Source organism: Emys orbicularis, chromosome 6 (assembly GCF_028017835.1).
Source record: "Emys orbicularis isolate rEmyOrb1 chromosome 6, rEmyOrb1.hap1, whole genome shotgun sequence".
Classification (NCBI taxonomy): Eukaryota; Metazoa; Chordata; order Testudines; family Emydidae; genus Emys; species Emys orbicularis.
Genome location: NC_088688.1, coordinates 125,170,731 through 125,195,962, shown reverse-complemented (window position 1 = coordinate 125,195,962; position 25,232 = coordinate 125,170,731). Strand labels below are relative to the sequence as shown.

General features: G+C 46.9%; 1 protein-coding gene across 1 annotated transcript in view; it reads right to left on the bottom strand.

Moving 5' to 3' along the window:
* The window catches only part of PAX5 (paired box 5), a 219,896-nt gene that overhangs the window by 170,216 nt on the left and 24,448 nt on the right, over window positions 1–25,232 (bottom strand). The window lies entirely within an intron of this gene.

The window sequence follows — 25,232 nt, the reverse complement described above, 5'->3', positions numbered from 1 at the left end:
TCCAGACTTAAAGATTAATCTTCAATTAAAGATTATGTCGTGTGATGAAGCTTCAAGGAATACATCCAACCAAAACTGGCAACCCTAGGAGAAGGTAAATTGTGAGTGGGGCCAAGGCCCTCTGTGGTCTATTTAGATGGGGGAATAAGCAAGTAAAACTTGGAACTAAAAGAGTGTGAAATGTCCTCAGTGGAACGCCAGATCACACAGAATTTGCCTGGTTCTGTGTTTCATTACAGTCTCCAAACCCAGGCCAAGTTTATCGAAAGTTCACAGACCTCTGAACCTGAACCCAGTCTTTCTGCAAGTAACCACGGGTCCCAATGCAAGCCAACGTGAAGTCTTTCCTGTTTTCACACCAAAATGTACATGGGGGGGCGAGGGTTGCACAGGGTGCAATCAAATGAAACTTGGTGGTTTAGAGAGAGTTTCGCTTTGAAACACTGCATTTGTTTTAACCCCTAAGACTCAAAGTGAAATTCAGGAGCTGTAAACCAAGGTGAAGTGAAACCAAAGAAAATCTTTGCATGAACCCCTGCTTAGGAAACAGCCGAGTTTTGCGCCATTCTGCTCCTGAGTGACGTCTTCGAAAAGGCAATGCAAGGGCCAGGAATCAAAGCAAGGAAACGCCTGAAGCATGAAAATAATTTTGCCTGCAGCACCGCAAAACATACACAAATTCATCCGCTCTGGGAAATTCTGATTTGGCCTGGCTGGTGGGGTGTCGCACACCGTCTCGGTTGCCCCCTGAATGGAAATTCAGAGCATTTCAAGCCGGCAGACAGGAGAGAAAGAAAAAAGAACTTGCTGCACAAACTGTCAGCAGTTTTCTGAACGTCTCCTGGCAGCCCTGACCCTCTCCCAGATAGAGAGACCTGAAGAAGAGCTCAGTGTAGCTGGAAGGCTTGTCTCTCTCCCCACCAGAAGTTGGTCCAAGAACAGACATTACCTCACCCGCCTTGTCTCCCAGACAGAGAGAGACTAACGAACTGGAGTCTGCTCTCCCACGATGACTAGCCCCTGCTGCCTGGTTAAAAAAAGGCATCGTAATAATGAATCTTGGAAGCGCGTGTCCAGAAAGGCCCATGCTTCATGCCAGCCCCCATCCTTCACTCGGCTCTCATCAGCGCAAGGCTGAATCACTCAGCTTTATTGACACTTCATCTGCCAGCGCTCCCTGTGCAAGCGGATCATCTGGTACGGTGCCCGGCTTCTGGCGGCTGGACTCCACGCTAAAACACCTCCCCTGAGCCTCTGGGAAAGCTGGCATCAGTTGTTACCATAACAAACTCAATTGTTCTCAGCAGTGCTCCAGCAAATAAAGTCATTAATTATGGGCTCTCTCTCGGCCGCCGTTGGCTGGGGCAGCAATCAGTGTGAAACTGCTCATTGCCTTCTCTCAGGGAGCGAAGACAGATGCCATAAAAATAAACTGCAGCATGAGCAGAACCCTGCCAGTAAGACAGCAGCAGGCTGGACCCGGTAACGGCCATCACGCTGCTTTCTGTGGGCCTAGCTACATTTATCCGCTCTGCCTCCGCCAGGGGGGAAGGTATCCCATTAAGCGATTATTTTTATCTTATAACGTCAATTTACTTATACTGATTGGCTTCCTGCCGCCAAATATCAATTAAATTGCAAATGCCGGCAGAAGCTTATTTTCTGTCTCCCCCCACTCCTCTTTTTTGAGCTATGTTCTAACATAATTTAATTTATTTCCCTTTCCATATCTCAGAGGAAAATCTATATCTCCTCCTGGAAGGCCATTTGCCCTCTGTTATTGGGAGCTGAGGTATCACACTATTGAACCATTTGTTTCAGCTGACTATCGGCAACCCATCAGCACTCGTAAAGACCTCTGCCATCTCACTGCAATTGTATCTATGATTGCTCTGTTTATAATTTGTTTTTAATGGACACTAGTAACTATCAGACTTCTAAGTGTCCTTTTACTTCACTGAGTTACAAGATACTCTCATAGGCCCTTTTTTCTCCTACCCCCTCCCCCTCCCCACACACACTTTACCCCCTGCTCGTTTCTGACAAGGTTAGCTTATTAATCAATCATCTGCTGAAAGATCTTTCTGTCTCCTCCCTTGGACTGAAGTTGGCATTAGTTCGGGCTGGTGTTCCTTTGCAGCAGGAGCGGCGCCAGGGTTTTTGTCGCCCTAGGCGGCAGCACTCCTCCTCTGAGCATTCGGCGGCGGGGGGACCTTCCGCTCAGCGTCTTCGGGGCACTTCGGCGGCGGGTCCTGGAGCGAGTGAAGGACCCGCCGCCGAATTTCCGCCAAAGACCCGGAGCGGAAGGACCCCCTCGCCGCTGAATTTCCGCCCCCCAAATCCTGCCGCCCTAGGCGACCGCCTAGGGTCGCCTAGTGGAAGCGCCGGCCCTGCTTTGCAGTTGTATTTCAGGAGGAGATTCAGCCATCCAAGTGCTAGCAGTTACAGGCTGATGTTGCTTCCATGATAAATAGCTAGATAAACATCCATTGAAAAATGAAATGCAAGAGAAGAAGGAAGCACCCCAAGTGCAAACCATTGTGAATTGTAAGGAACATAACATAGGAGGCTCTCAGTCTGCAAGAACAGAACCTATCTGGCATATCTCCATTCATCAGGAATATTGATGTGGATTTATCCCAAAGAAGAGTCCCAAGACACGATGTGTCTCTCATTTTCAATGTGATCCTTAAGACATTGCCCCCCCACCCCAAGACATCCCTGGACTACCGTCAGTAACATACTCCAATAACCCTGTTTCCACACAAAAGTAAAACGATTTTCAACTTTGGAGCACAAACTTCACTGCCTCTCCCTGAGTTAGGCGGGAAAGGAGAAAGATTGGAGACAACGTCGTGCTAATGGGGTTGGAGGGTTACCAGATGAATGTCGGTGACCCAAATGACTAGTCCCGGATGTCAGAGTTCAACAAAGATTGTGGGACTTGGAAGATGATTAGAAACGTAAGGTGGGGGCAGCGCAATAGGTCGTACTGGAATGAACAGGCAGATGCTAATCACAGAGGAAAAGGTGAGGTCACCATATAGTCAATCTAAAGAATTTCTGGGCACTGTGCAGAACATAAGAATATCTGTTCTCCTTATACAGCTTTCAACGTCCAAAGACACGCATGGACCCACTTGAAAGGGATGTCCTGAATTCAAGCAAGGGGGAACTGATAGCCTGTCGAAAGAGGCTGGCAAAAAACAATGATAATATATGCAGATACAGAGTGATCTTTTATACATATATTACCTATTTTGAATAATTTATAGCTATAATTAGGTGGGTCTTCCCATTTACTGAACATACATAACACAGTGTGTGTGTGAGTATACATGATAGAGAAACACATCTGTAGATCTAGGTATAAACATACTACCGTATATTAAAACAAGGAAAAAATAGTATCCAATAAAACAAAAATCAATTATAATCAATGTAATATAATCAACCTAATATATTTACATACTGTATATCAACTTCCTTTGAAAGGCTCTCATTTTCCTTTTGTTTAATATCTGTAGGGGTTAGGTCAATGGAGAAAGGTATGCCTGTATGTTTATATACACACACATTTGCAAATGCATTCATACACACCAGAGACCAGATTTTTAAAAACTTGCCACCTTAGATTGTAAGATCCTTGGGACAGGGACCAATTCCTTGCGATATGAATGTACAGTGACTAGCACAATGGGATGGGGTAATAATAAAGGATCATTTTTTGCAGCCACAACTTGCAGGCATTATCTTAACAATTCAGATGCCTACAGACCTGATTTTTGAGCAGATCAAATGATTTTCATTGTGTTACCAATCACTTCTATGAGAAAGTTTGGGGCATAAAATATGGAGGCCTAGTTAAGGCTGGTTTGAAAATTTGATCCTGTTGGTGTGAATGACGACTGTGTATGTTCAGAATATTGACAGATTCAGATTATAGATAGTTGCTCTACTTGTGCGTGTGTGTATATAACTATCTGCTAGGTAGGGTTGTTCTTAAGAGAAACGTCCAGAGTAATAGGAAAGGTCTTTGCACCCTTTGAAATGGTGATTATTAACTAGTTGCATTCAGTTTAATGGAGATAGCATGATTTCCTGGGATGTTTGTTGTCGGTTTCTAAACAGAAGGTTCCAGACTCAATTTTGTGGTGACTAGCTAGATGTGACTGGCTTACAAACTCAGCATGGAAGACAGGAAGCAAATTCAAGCCGCACCATTATTTTTTAAATATCAGAGGTTGATGACCCCTCACTGCAGTGGCCACAGTGTGGCTGACCGCTGCGGAACAATTTAGTCTTGTTTCTGTCTCCAGGGTGATGAAGAGGTGCACAGCATGTGCTCTACTATGGAGGGTGGTGCCAATCTGCAGGGAAGTTCGCAGCTTTCATAGGAAGATACGTATCTCTCCCCTGAAGTGAGGAAAGAGCTGTAAAGCGAGGCAGAGTGGAATCAATTTGGCAGACGATTGCAATTTTATCACTTTCCAGGGAACTCACTTTGCACAGACAGTTTGCACAGGGCAATTTCCTCCTCTCTATCCATGCTGGTGTCCATCTTGCTATGGACAGGTTAAACCTTAACAGCTTAGTGTTTGCTTACACTTCAGAAACCAAATCAGTATCTCCAAACACAAGTGTGACGCTCCTAGTGACAACAGGGGCTGCGTTTTCTAAGAGCTGTTTCGGGACTCAGACGTACATACGTAACCTCCATTTCTCTTGCTTTGTAGAAGAGGATGTGTGTGGGAAAGTTACATGGGAGGAGATTCTTGGCAAAAGTAGCTTTTAGGGTGACTTTTTAGCACTGGTTCATCAAGGAAAAGAATCCAGGCACACTTAACGTACAGGATCTGATCCTCAGCTGGTTTAAATTGACTTCAGTGGAGTTGTGTCAGTTTATACCAGTTCAGGTTCTGATCCAGAGTCCCCATTTTCACAGCTATCAGTATTGCAGCCATGGGGGAACGCCACCTTTATGTTTCAGAAACATTTTTATCTGGATTTGGAAAGGATGATCCAGGGGGGTTCAGGCACAAACCTAGGAGTCTGGGAATTGCAAAAAACAGACACCAGCATGTCCTGTTTTGGACAGGTACGGATGATACCATCAAAGATAAGCTGTTTAAGTGTGAAATCCAGGAACCAAAATGCAAAACATCCACTGAAGTTACATGGGATTGCTGACTACCCTGTGCCCAATCTGAATGAAATGGAAAAGATCAATTGGTCGACAACTACTCACTTGGGGGAGGGGAGGAAGGTATTTTTTAATTGTTAATTGCACAATACATCAAGCCACAACACAACACTGTAAATCAGAGTTTGCTTGGCGATGGGATTCCAAATAATAATAGATCAGGGGGCTACAATTCACAAGCAGCTCATTGGGGAAATTCTCTTTGATATCAGTTAAAGCACACACATCAAACCCTTACTATGCCCAGTCAAGTGGGTTAGCAAAAGTGTCAGTGCAAATAGCAAAGGACCTGATTTTTTTTTAAAAGCGCAACACCCTGGTAAATTAAAGAGGTGCGTATTTAGCACTGTTAGACTATTGAGGCACACATCAATGCTTGATTAGGATCACCAGTTGAAAGTCTCAAGAGCAGAACAACAAAAATCTCAGCACTGACATCTAAGAAGCTTCTTGAGTCAAAGACTATTAAAGCTGGGGTAGTTACACAACAATGATATGCCAGGAAAATAAAAGAGAAGGAATACTGCGACAATGCCAAAAAGCTACCTGCATGGCAAGAAACTGTTAGATTCCAAACATGAAACGGCCGGCAATCCGGTCAAGGTAACAGCTCTACAGTTCATATCAAGGTCACAATTATGCTCAACGGCAAAAATTCTGTTTACATTGTTTGACAGGAAGTTGGGGGGGGGGTTTGACCAAATGGATTTTTCGTGAAAAGTGTCGACTTTCTGTGGAAAATGTTGATTTCTTGTTGAACTGGCTGCTTGAACACCAATGTTTTTGGTTGTGTTTTCAGCCAATACGCAAATGTTTGGGGCCAAACACCAAAACTTTCAACTCAGAGGTGTCAGAACATTCCATGTCAATGTTTTTGATCCAAATGAAGCATGTCAGCATTCCAGAACTGAAAAGTTTAGTTTCAGCTCAGTTTGACATTGAACTGTCCTCCTCAGCCAAGGTGGACCTCATAACCCCATTCTCCCTTCCGGGCCAGGCTTCCTGGCCGCACCAAGTCTGCCATGATGCACCAGAACTGACTTCCATGTTATGCACTGAGACACGTCAGCTAGAGGGAGCCCAGGGTGCATCTGAGAGATGTAGTATGACCAGGATGTTTGGCCCATAGAGGAGAACAGAGATATAAGACATTTGAACTACAACACCCATGAGAAACTGAGGCAGCTCAGGGAGAAACAGTTTAATACCAAACCAACCTGAAATGTTGCAATTCAATCTGACATCCCAAAGTATTTCGATTTGAATTGCCCCCACCTGAAATGAAATATTTTGTTCCGATTTTCCCAATTGAAACTTTTGCTTTTCAGCTGAAACTTGTTCGTTTTTTGACAAAAAGTTGAAATTTTCTGTAGAAATTTTTTGACAACACAATTTTTTTTTAAATTGTCCACGTTTTCCATGGCAACCGCCATGCACCCATTTCCCTACCAGCTCTTGTCATAGCCACCACGGAGGGCAGCTTCTGCAGGATGAACAGAAGACATTTAAACAAACCAGGACACTGGCATTGTGTGTTTGAGTGCCAATCAGATACCATGAAGGTGATTGAATACAATGGTGATCAGTCTCCAGATAGTCAGAGGTCCAGCATGCTATTGACGGTGTTCCTGTGCAGGCAGAAGAACCATGTGCACCTAGCAAATGGCAATGAAAACACCAAGAACAGCAAACACAGGTTCCTCTTATTGGAGCCACACCAGCAGCCAACAGGCCATGGCTGAAGGCACTGGTTTGAGAAGACATCGTAAGCATGTTCTCAGAAAGCCTTTGAGGTCACTGATGGCCGTTACTGACAGATTTCCAATATCCTGACCCTAAACGTCTCTATTTGCATTTATTAATGGGCTGGATTAGTGCATGGCTGATTTTATGTTTTATTTGTATTTACTTTGCCAAAAAAAAGGGAGGGGTGAGAAAAGAAGATTTTAACACTGAATTCTGCTATGTGACAGGAACAGACCCTCTCACTGAAAACCTTGGGTGAAGGAGAGGGAAAATTTGGCCCAGCCAGTCCATTTTAAAAAGGAATACTATTTTCACAAGCCTCCAGACAGAACACGAATAAAAGCTTAAAGTCGTCATTACAGCCGTTAATCGGAGTGCCAATAAACAGCAGCATTTCCATTATGGATCGCGTTTTTCAGGGGCTTATAACTCAGCCCTAGAAAGTTACTGTGGCCTAGCAAATTAGCCACAGAGAGGGAGCCAGGAGACGCAAGACCAAGTCCCGGCTTGATTGAAATCAATGGCAAAACTCACACTGAAGTCAAAGGAGCCCGGATTTCAGCCCTGCTGTCTGATCCTGCTTCTGGCTTTGAGTCACTATGGAGAAGTCCTTTAACTTCAGTAAACCTCCATAGGCAAAACGAGGAGAACAATGCAGCTACGCTGCAATAAACCCCCCAGCACCGAGTCTCAGAGCCCGGGGCAACGGACTCGGGCTTATGGGGCTCGGGCTGCAGGGCTACAAGTTGCAGTCTCGTAGTTTGGGCTCAGGCTAGAGCCCAGGCTCTGAAACCTATCCCCCACCCCCACCCCCCACGGAGTTTCAGAACCCAGGCTCCAGCCCCAGCCCGAACGTCTACATTGCAGTTTTTAGCCCTGCAGTCCAAGACCCACAATCCTGAGTCAGCTGACCTGGGCCAGCCATGGCTGGGCTTCATGGAGTAGCTTCAGGAAGTCAGTTCAGTAGTAAATAAGTGCAAAGTCTGCTGCCCAATCAATACGAGAGAGGAACAGCATTCAGAATTCTGGGGCTCCCAGACCTGTGTTCATTTCTTCAAGCTACGAGGCCTTTAAACAGGTAGCATCACCACTACTTCCTCAGCCTGTTATTATTTATTAGTAGCTCTCTGGTGGTACCCGGTCATGGAGCAGGACCCCATTGTGCTAGGCGCTGTACAAACACAGAGCAGTATCACACAACTCTCATTTAATTTTTCATAAAGTTTCTGGGATTTCAGGGAAGATATGCAAAAACTCTGATTTTTGTCAAAAATCTTGGTGTTTGCAACTATTATTTCACCCCATCTATAAGTTCAGTTCTCTTTCCCCCTTCCCCCAAAAGCCTCTTGATGGTCTGACACTGACAATGGCTTTCCATACAGCCTGGCCTTTGTGGCCAAGTGCAGCCTCACTGACTTCAGTGAGGCTTTGGCCAGAGCAAGCGTCCATCTATGTGGCTTCATTTGCAGAAACAGGGCCTATAATTCTCTGCAAAATCAAGATAAGATACTAAGACAGGGATGACGAGGTTAGTGCTTCAGGGCACTCTGACAAAACATGGTGTAGAAAAATACTGTACCTGGTTTTCGAATAGTTCCTTCTAAGGGCATGTATTCACTACCCGCCGGATCGGCAGGTAGCAATCGGTCTATTGGGGATCGACTTATCGCGTCTAGTGAAGACGCGATAAAATCGATCCCTGATCGCTCTGCCGTCGACTCCGGAAATCCACCGCGGCAAGAGGCGGCAGCGGAGTCGACGGCGGCGCGGCAGCGGTCGACTTGCCACCGTCCTCACAGCCAGGTAAGTCGACCTAAAATACGCAACTTCAGCTACGCTATTCACGTAGCTGAAGTTGCGTATCTTAGGTCGACCCCCCGCTGTAGTGTAGACCTAGCCTAACTGTTTTAACTATTGAGTAGCCAAATGATTTAATGCTTTGTAAGAGGCCCTTTGAGGTGGGTAGGAGCTCAGCATGTTTCAAAGCCCTGTTTACTACCGGCAGAAATTTGCATTCGCTTGAGCCGAGCAAGTCTGGAATAAGGTTACATTTCCTCAGCACTCCTTTTACATGGCAAAACTTGAAGCATTTCGTTTGATGTAGAGGAAACACTTGGACAGATTTTAGTCATGTGGATTTATGTACAGAAAAGGGGGAGGGGGGAGACGGTGTAAAACCTTATCCGCCCACGTCTGAAAGACGAACATCATTGCTGTCGTCTGACTGCATTCCGGTCCTGTCAGAAAAGCCAACGCACACAGCCAGGAATAACTACCTTTCACGGGTTTGAAACACACAACTGGTCGTGTCGTAAGCTTCCCTTTGAAATAAGGGCTCCACAGCCTGGCTGTGCTGCAAAATGAAATGTCCTGGACTGTTCCTCTCAGGCCTGGCAGCAGGTGTCACAATTCACCTCCTTATAGTGGGCCCACTGAAAGCAGTTTTCATCCAATTGACCTTCGCTGAGAGGTCAACTGACCCATAATTACAAAGCTGAACTTGCTTGAGTTCTACTGCACTGTAACACCTGCAGGTTTACACTAGCCAGTTTAGAAATCAGTCAACCCATGCACCACCCCCACCCTACTCCAGAGCAAAATGAGCAGTATATGGCATCCTTCCCTTCTGCAAGTCAAAGTACTCCATCCAAACCTAGGAGTGAACAAGATCTGGATTATTCTAATTTAAATATACTTCCACCACAGACTGCTGCCCTTTTCCCCTGCAGAAGATGCTCTGTCCTGTCTTTAATTACTTATGAAGGCAACTAATTGAAAAGTATTTTATATAGAGAACAAAATAACTGGATTGTGACAATGTAGCCTGATGAGAATCTACCTCTCTCTCCATTTTTTCCCCCCATTCTCCCAATTTTTATTATCCTCACTATTGGCTCTCTCCTGCAATATATAAATGAAATCCAACAACTTAAGATTGTACACGGGTGAAGTGGAAAGTGCAAGATAATGCAAGACTTCCAGCTTGAGACAAAATCACCACCATTAAAACCATTATTCATTGCACCTAAGCCTTTTTTTAGATGTCCCCTTGGTCTGGCTAGACATATTTCTTAGGGCTGGTTGAAACTCAGGATTTCTTTTCCTGGGAAATTCTGACATTTCAAAATTTGCTTTTGTTCTGAATCAGAACAAAAAAACCAAACAATTTAAAAATTTGCCATGAAATGAAGTTTTTTGGGGGGGGGAAATCATTTCAAGTCAATTGAAAGTTTTTCATAAAAATCAGAATGTTTTGTTCTGATTTTGACTTGATTTATTTTATCACTTAGAAACAGATAGTCATTTCAAAATGGAAAAAATCAAGGTGTTCCAATAAGGTTGAAAAATGCTTGGTCTCTTTTAAAAAAAAATTTAAAAAACAAAGTTGTGTCCAAGGGCATTTTCCAACAGAAAGACATTCTGTCAGAAAATTAACCAGCTCCAATACATCTCCTGAGCCCATCAGCATGGTGTCACAGCACAGAGTGACTTATTTACCCCCCAAATGAGATTGAATTGTGTTCCTATACTAGATAGTAATTTCAAGTAGGAACCTAGCATGTTCTAAAGAGCAAGATAAGATGAAATATGTAGGTGCCTTGAGAGAAAGTGTGTTCTCTTAGGTAAGCCATTTTACGGCCTGTCTACACTGTGGACTAATGCACCCTATGGGGGGGTGATTTCTAAAGCGAACTAGCATGCTGCATATTAATTGGTCCATACAGATGCTGTGGGTACACTTGAATAGTGTTGTTTGAAACAGCACTACATGAAAGTACACTGGGGAACCTTTCATGTACACCTGCAGGGTCTACACGGACCAGTTAACGTGCAACACGTTATTGTGCTTTAGATATCACAGCCCATCAGAGTGCATCAGCCCATTGTGTAGACAAGCCCTTAGTTACATCTCTCTGAAGTGACCACATCTTCAAAGCTGTCCAACTCCCAGTAGCTCCCACTGAGAACCACTGGATCCCTGACCACTGGTGAAAATCTGACCCCTTTGTTTAGGCACCTGAGATGAAAGACTAGCCCCCAATTAAATCAATGGCAAAACTCTCACTGACTGCCGGAGGGACCCAGTTTCACTCCTACACTGGAGATGAGCACTTTTGAAAATGTAGCCCTGAAGGGCTCTGTTTCAAACAAATATATGCCCGGGCTGTGTGCGCCAAATGGCCAGTTAGGCGCTCATTTGGGAGGAGAGAGGCACTAACATGAGCTGGAATATTGTCAGCACATCAGGTTTAAACTGCCCAGAAAGCACCGTGGGTGAAACTGATGCCCTGCAGTTACCAGCCCACCCCCTACACGCCACTTCATTCCCTCTTAAGCCTAGGGCACATTTCACCCTTAGTGCCTACAAGACAGTAGAAAACTGAGCCGTGAGAGCCAGGCATTGCCCCAGATGGTAATAATCCGCTATAGCCTTTTTCAATGCTGGAGACAATGCTTTGTCCACACCCTGTTTGGGGAAGAGAGGCACTGTCCCACAATGCCAGATTACCACTATGTGGCCAAAGCCAAAGATCCAGGGAGGCCACACAGGTATATCAGGGTCCTTACCAGCCTATACTGATTAAGGTTCTGATGCTGCAAACATGACATGCACCCACTTAATTTTACTCCTGCAGGCAGTGCCCTTACCTTCAATAGGGGTAGAGAGAGGCTCAGGGCCAGGTGCAGAGAAGGTGTCACAGAGCTGCTGCCCCAGCAGTCCCTCACGGCTGAAAATGGTACTGCAGCAGCCCTGCCTCAGTTTCTCAGTGTCTTCTCCAGCTCACTGTGGCCACAGGCCTGGCCTGGCCTCATAACAGAGCTCAACCCCTTTGGGGGCTTCCGAGTCTTTCACTGAACCAAAAATAGCAAAACAATCCAATCTGCAGCCCAGCTAGGCTCAGCTGTTAGCTTCCTTCTTTACAGGCTAGCCCCAGCTGCAAGAAACTGTCCCAGCACCAACCCCATCTCCTGAGCTTCAAACTCACTGTCCAAAGGGTAGCACCATCACCCCCTATGCAGGGTTTCAGGTGGGCTGTAGTCCCTGATTGGTTCTTATCTTCACTTAGGCTGCTTGCCCACTACAGAACAGCCCACTGCCCCCCACCAGCCCTCAGTTGCTGGGTTTGCCTCCTTTTAAGACCTCCCCTGGCCAGGTGGAGCAGGCAGGGGTAATTGAACAGGAATGACAGGCCCAAAGCCTCTGGCCCTTAAAGGAACAGGCCACCCTGTTACAGTGGTGCTCAAGGCCAGATATAGTGAGATGATCAGTGTAGAGAGGGGATCAGGGCTGGGTGTCGGGGCTGCTCATACTCAGGTACTTGCAGGATTTGGGGACTCCTGCCACAGTAACAAATGAGATCTACACACAGGAATTCATTACTAGAGCCGGCTGCTAATTTTACAGTGTATTGTTTTTCCAGCAGAAAATGCTTTTTGGCTGAAATTGAAACGTATTGTGAAAATGTTAATTTCAGTGAAATTTAGTTTCAGAAAAAAATTAGAATGGAGCATTTTAGTATTCTGTTTTGAAATGACTTTGCCGTACTTTTACTTTGTCCTGTATAACGTTTTAAGAAATGCAAAAGTCAAAATCAGAACAAAATGTTTCTGTTTTACAGAAATGAAAAACCCAGAATGTTCAACCCCAAAGGTTTCCTTTCGTTTTGTTTCCCGACTTTCATTTCGTGGGGACACGTTTTGGTTTCGTTCCATTGCAGAATGCTGATTTGGGAAGCTCCCTGTTCAGCCGGCCAAGTGAGCGCCTGGTCTAAGAAAAGCCGGATGCATTTAATAAATTCACATTTTTAATGTGGTTCCAGACAAGAACAAACTCCCCTCCCCACCCCCACCGCTCCGTCTAAAGGAAGACGAGGCTCTCCTTTGCAGATGCCTCCAGTTTTGGGTAGCTGAATGGCATTAGCATTTAGCTGAACACTCTGTGTGTGCATGTGTGTGTATGAGACTCCAGTTCCTTTTAGTCTGTCTGGGGGAAGGGGGAAAGGGCTTGAATAGGTGCTCCTTAGAGGCCCGGCGGAAGCCAACACACTCCCAGAGATCAAAGCCCCAGGCCTAGAACAGAGAGCGGCAGTGCTGCTTGCCATCCGATCACTCTGTCAATGACAGTGGCCATTCATCGGCAGATCACGCCCTGTCACTGTTTGTGTCAAATCACCACCGCCACCATCACCACCACTCCTTCTCGGGGAACGGGGGGCGAGGGGGGGAATTCATTATCCATTAATGAGCTCTTCACAGCCCTGATCCCTGAGGCAAACACTGCTCCATTCATAAAAGCTCCCAGTGGCTGGCCAAGGGGGACCAAACGCAGCCATTTCACAGCCCGCGCACCATCTTGCTCCAGGATTTGTAACAGTTGTGAATGACAGACACTGAGACAGAGGAAGTGAGGCAGACAGAGAGACGGGCAGGGGAGGAGAGACAGACACACAGATACTAGCCTCTCTAGCCTCCCTGAGCTTTGAAAAGGAAACAACTAGCAAAATCAGAGAGCAGCTGCACATGTGGAGGCTGAGAGAGACCCACACACTTTTAATTGACTCATATTAAGGGCTTCATGCTCAGAGCACCTCTGCCCCTGTCATTCAATACAACACGGCAGTAAGATATGTCATCTGCAGTGGCGTGGTAGCCGCGTTGGTCCCAGGTTATGGGAGAGACAAGGTGAGCTGGTATCTCTGGCTGGACCAACTTCCGTTGGTGGAAGGGAGAAGCTTTCGGAGACCTGCCCAGACCTGAAGAAGAGCTTGTCCCTTCCACCAGAAGAAGCTGGTCCAATTAACCTCACTCACCTTGTCTCTCTCAGTGCAATAGGTGGCATCTATATCCAGTCTCTGTCCCTCCAGCGCTTTACAAAGTAAGGGCCAGATCCTGCAGCTGGATTTGCACAGCGAGCCCACTGAGTCTGCATTGATCCTAATAATCAAACTAGACATGGGGGTTCCTTGATCCACCACTGAAATGCAGCCACCTCTGAGGTGAAACATGGCAACTGTAGCACTTAGGAGTCCCAGTCCTGGACCGGGACCCCATTGGGCTAAGTGCTGTACACACAGATCACCCCTGCCCCAAAGAGCTTGCCATCTAAACATAAGCCAAGAAACAGCCGGTGGATACAGACAGACAGACAGACGGGGAAGTACCAGGAAACAAAGAGACCATATTGATCAGCACAACAGTGCAGGAGCTGCCTAGCCATTGACAAGTGTTTTGGGTACCACTCCAGACAGCTGTAGAACAGCTGCTGCTGCCTTTACATGAGGGTTCAGGATGGAAAGTGTCCCAGGAAGGCCCACTGGCTTGTGGCATGCAGAGAACTGCAGATATGCCGGCAGCCATACCACCTTGTGCTGTGGTCCCATCAGCTCTCACCAGCAAGGCAGGATTTCGCTGAGTCACGTCTTGCATGGGCCTCATCCAGCACCCACTGCAGTCCCTGGAAAGACCCTCATTAACTGTCGTGGGCATTGGCTCAAGCCCATAGGCAATCAGCTGCAGCTTGAACTTACTTAGCCGAGCTGTGTAACAGGATAGCTTGCTCTCCAAGGGCAGGAGGGCCTGGGCTAGCCAACCTTGAAAGAGGCACACCTGAGAAGAATCAGGTGATTCCCCTATAAATTGGATTTTTTTCCCCCACTCTTTATTTTTTCCATTTGCTACTCTGACACTTTTCAAAACTTCTCATGCTTTGGCAAAGTTAGAGGAGCAGCGTTTCATTTTTCCTCTGGCCGCTCTCCAGCTCTTCCAAAGAGGAGGAAGTTTTGGAAGGTTACAGAGTGGAAAAATGAAAAAAAAAAAAAGTTAAAATTAAAATTAAAAATGAGCAATAGAAAATAATCTCTGGATTTCATTCATTCTACTGTCTGGGAGAAAGGGGAAAACCCAAAACTGTGAAATTTTTAAATGTACATCTACCAACCATCACTCTTATAAATGGACTTCATAGCAAAAAACAACAACAACTGGAGAGAACTTGATAACAAAGAACTTAATGACAATGTACATCCTCACACAACCTGAAGCTACAATACAACAAAGACAACAATCATATTCCACTGATTGAATGATAGGCACCAGGTATGGGATAAATCCTCTTGGAAAACTCTGGGAAAATATAATCTAATGATTGGCAACCGTGGAAAGAGGCTGATCTATTTCACGCAGGAGATTTGTACAAATAAATCATTTAATGTCATTTGTCCAAATTTAAGGAAACACAGCTAATTGCAGAAGGAAGGAGATAGTTGGACTTTGTCCTTTAGCTCAAGTGGCAGAAGATCATACTTTAATTCTACGGCCTGTGTTGTGCACGATGTGAAACTTGACAATCACAATGGTCCCTCCTGGCCTTCAAATCTATCAGTCTCTAATGCAACCCCACAGTGCATACAATGCAACTGCTGGAATGTGCCTATACAGCGCCTCAACCGATCTGTAATGTAGATGGGAGAGACTTTAAATGTTAATTCCGTCAGAAAGCAGCAGGATAAAATCCTACAAGTGCTTCATAGTGCAGCTAGGGAATTGAGAGTAGATTGCTGACATTGACTGGTGTTGGAGATGACAAGCATCCAGCCTGGATAACAGGTCTGTCCTGTGCCTAGCACTCATGGACAGGGCAGAGCAGGGATTCACTGGTGTGCACTACCTGCTTTCCACAGCTCCAGGGACACTGCGTAACTATGAACACCGCTAAGTGGCCAGTTAAGTCAGGTTTAATGGCTATTTTGTCTCATTGGAATGGCTCACAGCAGCCGGAGTACACTGGTGAATCTGGCCAAAGTGCTACTAATACTTTAAATACTTTCCACCTTTTAACAGCAACCCTATATCAGTGTAATTCCATGGAGTCCGCCGGAGTTACACCAATGTAAAAATGGTGTAACGGAGTGGAAAATCAAGCCCATAAAGGCAACAGCAGGAAGTGTAATATCTTGTTCCAGCATTTTAGCTTGCATGGTTTCTCTGAAATAATCCCAGCAAGCAGTGGATTGCATTAGAGTCATTATTGTGCATGGAGTCATTATTGTGATGTAGATAGTAAAGTCCAAATCAAACCATGTTAAAGGCTGTTCTCAATGTATGGATGTAGATATAGTTGCTTTGGGGGAATGGATACATTGATTGAACAATCATCTCATAGTATTTTGAGACATTCCCGAAATCAAAGAACTATTTAAATGAGGGAGGAATTTAAATCAGTGCCCACAGACCCGCAAAATCTTAATCTCATTAAAATCAACAGAAATACTTTCATGAGTAAAGAATACGCATGTGAGTAAGGATTTGCTGGGCTGGACCTGCTAACTGTATAAGTAGATTCCAAACATCCATTGTTTCTCATGTTCTTCTTTACTCTCACATCGCTGGTTACATGTAGATTCCAAACAGTTTAATTTCTCTGTGTATTTTTTCCATTCCTTTTTTGCCAGATGTCTTTGGTTTTTAGGTTTGTGAGTGTGAGAGAGTATATCTATAAATTAATAATTTGCAAGCTATACAACATTGCTCACATGTGATGAACAAAACTTGACTCACTGTCTGGTAAACCTAAACTCCACTTGACCCCTTCTGAACCCAGCGTACTAGTGCTGTCACTGAGTTTTGTCAGGCACTTTAGTTGAGCACACCTCTAATATATGTTAAAATTTCCATCGGCGAATGATTTTTTCTCTCCATAACCTTCTGCATTTTCCCGCCCAGTCTTTTGACAGCTTCCCTCGCCTTTTATGTCCTCACAGGCTACGTTCCTCAGTGAATTATTTCAATAGATCCCTGTGCACGGAAATGCTGAATATCAGGTGTCCACCTACAAGGGTAGCTTTAGCCCAGAGCATATACTATCTGGTCCTGGTATAAACAGAGCTTTGCCGATTTACACCAGCTGAAGATCTTCCCTAGTGTTTGGCTTCTGAGCTAGACTGCACCACTTTGCTGACCGGAACAGCCTGCGTGTGTTTTCCATCACAAAATCCTTTCCAACAATTAACATTAATTGCCAGCAATATGACAAGGTCTTAAATGAGTCTTTTCCTGCTTGACTAGAACCTACAAGTCTCCCAAAGACCAAACCCTTCTTTTCTCCATGAAATCTACCTGAGCAAGTCTAGAGGGAAAACCCTGCTGAGGCACCAGCCATGTGGTGCAATGGCTTTTCTCACCTCAGTGGTGAGGACAAGAATCGGGTTTGCCCCAGCTGCTCTCTACATTACACCTGGGAAGTAACCATTGTCAGGTGATATTCCTTTGTGAGCGCCCTAATATCTGATTGGGATTTGGATCCCGGAATATAAATGTGATCGAATTTCAAATGACCCTAGGAAACCCGGGCAGACACCACCTTCCCTGGGCACATGTGAGAAGGGAAAGAGGAACCTACTCAGAGCAGCTCCCCTCCCTCCTTTGGTCCATGTGCAGAAGGGAGAAGATTTCTAGTCTCTTGACCTCAAAGAAGCCTCCTCAGTCACCAGGGAAACCGAAAGGAGACCCGTTTTGTGTGTATAAAGCTTGGGAAGCAGTTGCCCAAAATAGCCCTCTACCAGGACAAGAGAATCAGGCTGTGGCCTCGACAGCCTTCCTTCCCCCACCAACTGGCTCTCTCCATCTCCCATCGATGGAGCTCCTCATGCACCGAACGGCCCTGCTCCTGCATGCGTCTCAGCCCTCGCCTCTGGCTCTGCCCGTTCTGGCCACTTTTCAAGCCTCCCCCCCCCCCATGTGCTGGAGTTGTCTCCCTCCTCCAGCACCCCTAACATCCTTGTTCTTCCCCTCCCAACCCCTCCTCCTTCAGCTAGCTCCCAGCCGCCGGCCTCCTCTCCTTTCCCATCAGCTCCCCTTCTCTTGCCCTATCTCATCCCAAATGAAAAATAACAGTAAAGAGCAGAGGGGGAAGGAGAGACACTCACGCGCTGCACATGCATCATCGCCGCCCCAGTGGCACAGTGCTAGCACTCCACCAGAGCACCTGGCATGCAGGGCTCCCACTCCTCCTGGCCTAACCAGGACACCCGGCTTCTGAACAGCTTTCTCTGTCCTCACCCAGGCCGGTCCCTCTCTCCTTTGCCGGCTTTTACCATGGTTCGTTTGTTTGCCCATTGCCCTGCTGGGGAGAGCTTATTCCCTGGAGCAGCACCATCGAAGAATGGCCCTGCTCGTGGGAGTAAATGCTCCTCAGAGTGAGTAAGGGCTGCACTTTGTAAGATTTTCATCCTTCGGGGAAGCTACATCTTCTCTACAGTGTCATGAATACTTCTGGCACTGGCGAAATATTAATGCGCTAGATCCACAGCTGGTGTACGTCAACAGAGCCCTAGTCAATGGGGCTGCACTAATTTACAGCGGTGGGGGGGCTGGCCCGAGAAAATCATAATTATTGTTATCAGGTGGGTCAGTAAGTGGGAGAATGTTCCAAGTGGGCTGCCTGGCGCATAGGCAGCAAAAGAGAAGCAGGAGAAGATAAATAAAGCAGCAGATTTTTCTCCCAGTGGCAGACAGACAAAGCAGTGTGCGGCCAGAGATGAGACCCCACTGGATGGGTAAGTACAGTACAGAGCTGTAGGCCAGCCCCCCAGCTGGTGAGGGAGCTATGGACAATATGCTCCTGGCTGAAATCAATGGCGCTCTTCTTAGGAGGTGATCTAGGTAAAAGCCAGGGGAGCTGGATGAGTGGCTAAAAATGTGGGGTGCTCCCTTCTGATAACCTCAGAAAGAAGAGTTCAAATAGCATCGGACCTTAGCCCTGCGCTCAGCAGTGACACACTGCAATGGAAGCGCTTGGTGGAATGCAGATTTCCATCCCCCGGCCCGTTCCCCTCCCCCTGCACTGCGCACTCCTGCCCAAGGCTGCTTCCTGCTCACCATGTGCTAACTGCGGTGGAGACGTGCCCACCGCTCTGCTTGGACATTACAGCAGCTGGTGGCCGTTGTCCTGCTGGAAGGACGTGATCCATGTGCCCGGAAGGAGGGAAACCCGGCCCTACCCATTACAGGGCCTTGATGCAGTGCTGCTCTTGTTGCACTTGGCCTTTTATTGGTTTCCCCCCTTGACCACATCCTTGGGGCAGAAGGGGTCGCTGGTAAAATTGGGTTTGTCCCATCGCTGTAACAGGATACCGTTATTAATTAATATTCACAGGGTGCTTGGAAAAAACATCAAGAGCCGGGGCCCCGGTTTTCAAACTCGGGTGCCTTCAATGAGTTGCACAGATCTGAACCGAGGCACCTAAATAAAAGCAGCCTCGGAGGGAACGAGAACCTCAGACCGTGGCGCAGACCCCTCCCTTCTATTTTTAGCCAGCTAGCTAGAGTGCAACTAGCACCTGTACATCTCACGTCTCCGGCAGCAATGGAGACACACCCCTAGTTTTCTTTATTATCTCTGCTACTGCTGCAGATTTTCCTTCCAAACAGGAGCACGTGGCCCACAGCTTCTAAGAGGGGCGAGCAGAAGCACAGGAAAGGCGTTTTTCAACAGGCCGGCTCTGCAATAGTGACATCTACACCGCCAACATCAGCGGATGGCAACGACACAGTGTAAGGGCTGGCAAGGATGGAACAAAGCAAACGGTGCAAGTCAAGGTTGCTTCTAATGCTGGTTTCAATTCCCAAAATGCCCCCAACCACAGAGAAGACTCTACACTGAGGAATTAGAAATATGGTTTACGCAGCTGTTCTGTGTGGGGGTATTTAAATGCAGCCAGGCCACCTCTGCAGCCCAAAGAGGTGGGTGGTAGCAAACACACGCATCCTCCCCAGTGCTTAATTTATGATGGTGGGGTTGACTCTTCTCGCATTTCCAGGCAGACTGGTGACCAGAGCTGAGCAGGGCGATGTATTTGGCGCATTTAGCCCCTTGTTCTGTCTGCGGACCAACGGCGTTCCCACCGATTGGTTCATTCTCTGAAATTACTCAGTGAATATTCCATGCAAACAGGTTTTAGGCGGTGGGTTCCTCACCAATCTTGCATTTCCAGAATGGCCTCCCGGCAGCTGAGATTCGCCATTTGAACTGGCTACATACTGTAGGTCACACAGGGAGTCTTCCAATTCAGCACCCGGTGGAGTCAGTGGGAAGAGAGGGAGCTGGACTGGTCCCTGCATGAACAGAGCTCACAGGCCGTGCATTTTGCTCTCAATTCCCCACTATTGCTCTACCTCTACAGTAGTTCCACCTGTGTGAGCTATGGTGGGAGGGAGAGCGTAAGCATGTCTAAGCCCAGGCGCCTCTAACAATCCCACTAGGCACCTCTCAGCATCTTTAGGCATCTAAATACCATTAAAAATCTGGCCTGTAGTGGTTAAAATGTCAACCCAGCTGCTCCCACTGTTGCTACCACGTTGATGAGAAATGTTAGTGCCTTGGAATCAGATGTCCGATGGAAAGACTCACTGCTAGAAATTCACTTCCCGCTAATGTCTTGCAATTCTTGCTTCAGACACACCACTCCTGCCCACAAACCTGCTCACTGACCAAGTCACACGGAGCAGGACGGGGCACATACACAGACAAGGGGAGCTGGTGAACTCTTCTGAGGGCTGCTTGCAAATCCTTCTCTGCTCCAGCCGGGACCACTCCTCCATGCCAGTGTCAAGGAAGTCAGCCCTGGAGCCAAAACCATACGCTGCTACAGTCTGAGCTAAAGAGCTCCTCTCGGGAATGGTGTGGGGGGACATACACTCACCAGTGACATCATCTCGCTTTTACTGTTTACAGGGACCTGCCTGGGACCTTTGCCCACCTGCACTCACCCTTTTTACAGCCTTCCTTGCCTCTGGAGAGGCAAATCATCTTAAAGGCACATTGCAAATTTCAGGCTCGATCCTGCAGAATTTACTAAGGAAAAGACTCCCATCCAGGTTGGAATTTGGGGTGTGCCCAGGTAAGCGCAGCAGAGCGGAGCCGTTCCTTCCCCAGGTGAATAACGGCACCACCTGGGAGTGTTTGTCCTGAAATGGTTTTCAAAATCACAGGTGCTTCTGTCCAGGTAGGTTTGTTTGCGCTGCACACATCGTTCAGCTCGGCCAATGGGAACAGGCTCGCCAAACCTAAATCCTGGTGCATAGCCGTTTTCACTTGCAGGTCTCATGCACTAGCCCAGTGGTGCAAAGAGCCGGTGACAAGCCAGGGTTAAAGAAAAGGAAAGCTCCCCCTCCCCGGAGCTTCCCTTCAGCCTTGACTGTGACCTGAGACCCCACCAAACAGCACACTCTGCAGTGGGAGCAGCAACAGGAGCTGGTGCCTGGCTGGGACTCCCAGCCACACTGCCAGGAGGGGTAGCAACAGCACCACCTGATGGGAGACAAAGAGGCGTCCCAGCTGGGAGCCGTCTCTTTGCCCGCCTCTGTAGGGAGCCGTGCCCCTCCTGCTGGCCAGGGGAGACGGACAGAGAAATCCTGGAGGAGAGAGAGAGAGGTTGCATCAAATCTCTCTGTTAAAAACACCTATTTAAACCTCTTCTCGCGTGCAGTAACTGCCGGGTGAGTTCAGTGACTGCCGAGGCAGAGCGCCAGCACCCATTTGGAGTTTTGTTACAAAATCTCATCACTTATAGCAATGGGCTTGTGGGGCCCTCCAGGGACGTGACCCTGCTGAGCTATACACACACACAATCACCGCACAAACACATGTTACACACCACACACCCACACTGCACGCATACACATGCACACACTGCACGCACGCGCACTGCACAAACACAAACACCACTTACAGGCACCCTACACGTACATTCCACAAACATTACATGCACTGTGCAAACACACACGCTAAACACCGTGTGCAGGCATGCTGCACAAACACACTGCAAACAGTACACATGCACCCTGCACAAATGCACACCCATTGCACAAACACACGTAATGCATACAGTATGTCTGTGCCCTGCACAAACACACGCAGAGGACAACTATACACACACACACACACACACATTGCATACACACTACACACATTCATTTCCTTGGCTGGATGTAAGTCTGCTTGGGGACACAACCTCCTTTCGCATACATTTTGTCTTTTTCCCCTATTCTCTCCTGTAGCTTTGTCCTGTCATCACAAGACAACGTAACACTGCACCACCAAAAGAAAAACTGAACATGAGGACAGCAGCCAGAACTGGAGAACTCCCCCTCCTCATCTGATCTATGTTCATCCCTGGTGGCAAACATCACCGGGGAAAGTTTAAATCCAAACAGAAGAGTCTCTTCATTTAAAAACCGAGTAGTGATCTTGGGAGCCTCCATTTTTGGGTGTCCCATTTGAGATGGTGCTTTTCAGAGGGCAGCCGCTCGGCACATTCTGAATTCCAGGACCCTTTTACGATGGCTCAGGCTGGGCACTCAGGAACTGAGCCACCGCAAACCCCTAGTCATTTCTGAAAATGTAGACGACTTTTAATGGAATAAAACAATTTCTTTGAATAGAGATATTTGTAAAAACCTGTCTTTAAAATGTAACCTAACCTACTTGTGGGTCCCACGCTCACTGCCTGTTCCCCTCTATGGCCTTCTTTCAGCTGAATGGAATTCATTAGAAGACGATAAAATAAGATCATTCTCCATCCTCCCACCCATCTGCTCAACATGCATCGCTCGGGCTTCCCACTACACGCAGGGAAAATCCGAATGAAGCAACCGAAGGTAGAGAGGGGAATCTGAAAACAAAACAGCAACCGTGCCCAACGGCGTCTGCCTTTTTAAACTTAGAAAGCCGATCGCATCTCTCTTTAGTAAGCCAGTGTCTAGCTACTGTGTAGTCTGCTCCTTGTGTCAGTCCCCGGTAGTATGTCCTTTAACTATAAGTGAAAGCAACCGATCCCCCACTAAGGCACATCTGCTCCAAGTCTACTTTACAATGCGGGAGGGGGAATGGCACCTTCAGCTGAATAAGCCAATAAAGATTGTCTGATTTGGTTTGCCCCTGTTGCTATTAGGCTAGCAACCCACTGGGTTAAAGACTGGTGACAGCTGCTAAAAAAAATGTCCAGACCGAGAGGAACAAAAAAGGCAACGAATCCTACTGAGTGCTGGATACAGCTTGCAGAGTTGAAGAGCGAACCCATTCCATTTCACTGTCCCACTCAGACAGAAGCCTAGATCAATTTACAATGGTTACCTAGTCAGTGGCTCTACTTGTCAGAGATCTATATACAAACAGACCCCTCCCTCAATATGGAGAGAGACATATGTCAAAAAACTAAGTCACGAGAACGTTAACCATGTAGCGTTGAGCTCACAAAAGTCAGTAAATGGCAAAGTTAACTCTGCCCCCTTGTGCATATATATTACGATACAGTCCATCATTAAACCATCACATTTTCCTCTTCCTGAAAGAATACAATATAATATGATTCCATTTCCCTAGAGTCTCCAATACAAAAGTGGGGCTTCTTTGGACTACTCGGAGTGCATTTTGAGTGCTTAACTGTGCACAGGTGACAAGCGCTTAGTGGGGGGAGAAGGGTGTTAATGGAATTTACTGGGAGGAAGGGGGGATCAAGACAGAAAAAAGAAATTCCATACTGTGGAACCATTTAGCTAGACACTTACCAGAGCACCCTGTCTACCCCACTTAACAAGTCTGCAGGAGGGAGCCCGTTAGCTGTGCAGTTTCAGTGGGCAGTGAAGACAGCAGCACTGCTATTGCAGATTGGCGTACTGGGGATGGGTAGCATTCTGGGTTTGAGCCTTTCACAGTCTCAATCTTTTCTCTGCAGCTATGAGGGTTTACTGCTTATAAATGAAATCTGAGATTCTCCTGTGGCTCCGGGAGCTGGGGCTTTAGGAGACATTTAGAAAACTATTGTGATATCTCTGTGAGAGTTTGCAACATTGAGATTGCCTCTCTGCCAAACCCTACGGACTATGCAGCTTTTCCCTTAACGCATTGCAGAAAAGGTTAGCTCAACGTTTTAAAAAATCACCTTTCAGCACAGATCAACCCTGTAAAATGTCGGCCCCAAAGGAGAACGGTTTGGAAAGTTACAAGTGACTGGAAACAGGGCTGTAGGATGGAGAGTCCATATTTTCTGTCCTGGTTCCCATACTGCTCTTGTCACCACGGTAGATGGTTATGCATCTTTAATTAACTACAGAGTTTGCTACTGCTCCTACTATAATGCCAACATTTATGTGTATAGGTATGGCCTGATTTTCAAAAAGTCAAGTGTGCAACTGCACACCTAATTAATGTGCACACCTACTGCAACTGCATGTACAAACCGAGTCTTTGCACCCGTGCAGCCAGCCACAGTCTGAGGGAAATCTAGGCCCCACAGAGGTCAATGGGAGTTTTGCAATTGACTTCCATGGTCCCAGGATTAAAACGGCCCTCTGCACCTGACCGCTTTGTGCAGCCCTGGGGACGGCCACACACACTCGTTGTTTGGACTTGGACTGGCACTCCGGGCTTGTTTTCTGTGTGTACATACAAAGAGTGGGATGAATTGAACAGGAGAATAACGGACTTAAATGTCCTGTCAGGCTGATTGTGAGGCTCGAGGCCACCGAGAAAACATTGCTTTTTCCCTTCCTGCCCCAGAGTTTACAAAGACTCCGGGGTCATTTCTCCCCTTGAGGAGTGTGTGTGCAAATCCCATGAACAGGGCAGGCACATGGCTGGCAGAACAGACTCCTCGTCAAGAGCAGCAGTGTCTGCGCTTTGTGACCACCGTTGCACAAAAGCAACGACTGTAGTAGTTTAAGCAGCAGGGGCGGCAACAAATGGGCAGAAAGAAAACAAACTAAGGCCTCAATCCTCCAACCATTGCCACGAGCGAGTAATTTACACATGTGAGAAGCCCCAGTGAAGTCACTCCCATACAACAATGTCTACAGGATCAGGCCCTAAACTTGCCCCAGGGTTAAAATTGTCCCACTCCTTTGATTATAATAGGTGGGTGTGGCTGGCAGGTGGGTGTGGCTGGCCAATGATATTTCCTAGCCTCTGGAACTCCTGCGGTTAGATAATAAGAAACATCCTTTACATGCCTTCAAGGATGATTTAGTTGGGGATTGGCCCTGCTTTGAGCAGGGGGTTGGACTAGATGACCTCCTGAGGTCCCTTCCAACCCTGATATTCTATGATTCAGTGGCTAGGTCTACACTAGCAGGGGGGTCGACCTAAGATACGCAACTTCAGCTACGCCTCTCGCCGCGGTGGAGTTCCGGAGTCGACGGCAGAGCGATCGGGGATTGATTGTATCGCGTCTACACTAGACGCGATAAATCGATCCCCTATAGATCGATCACTACCCGCCGATCCAGT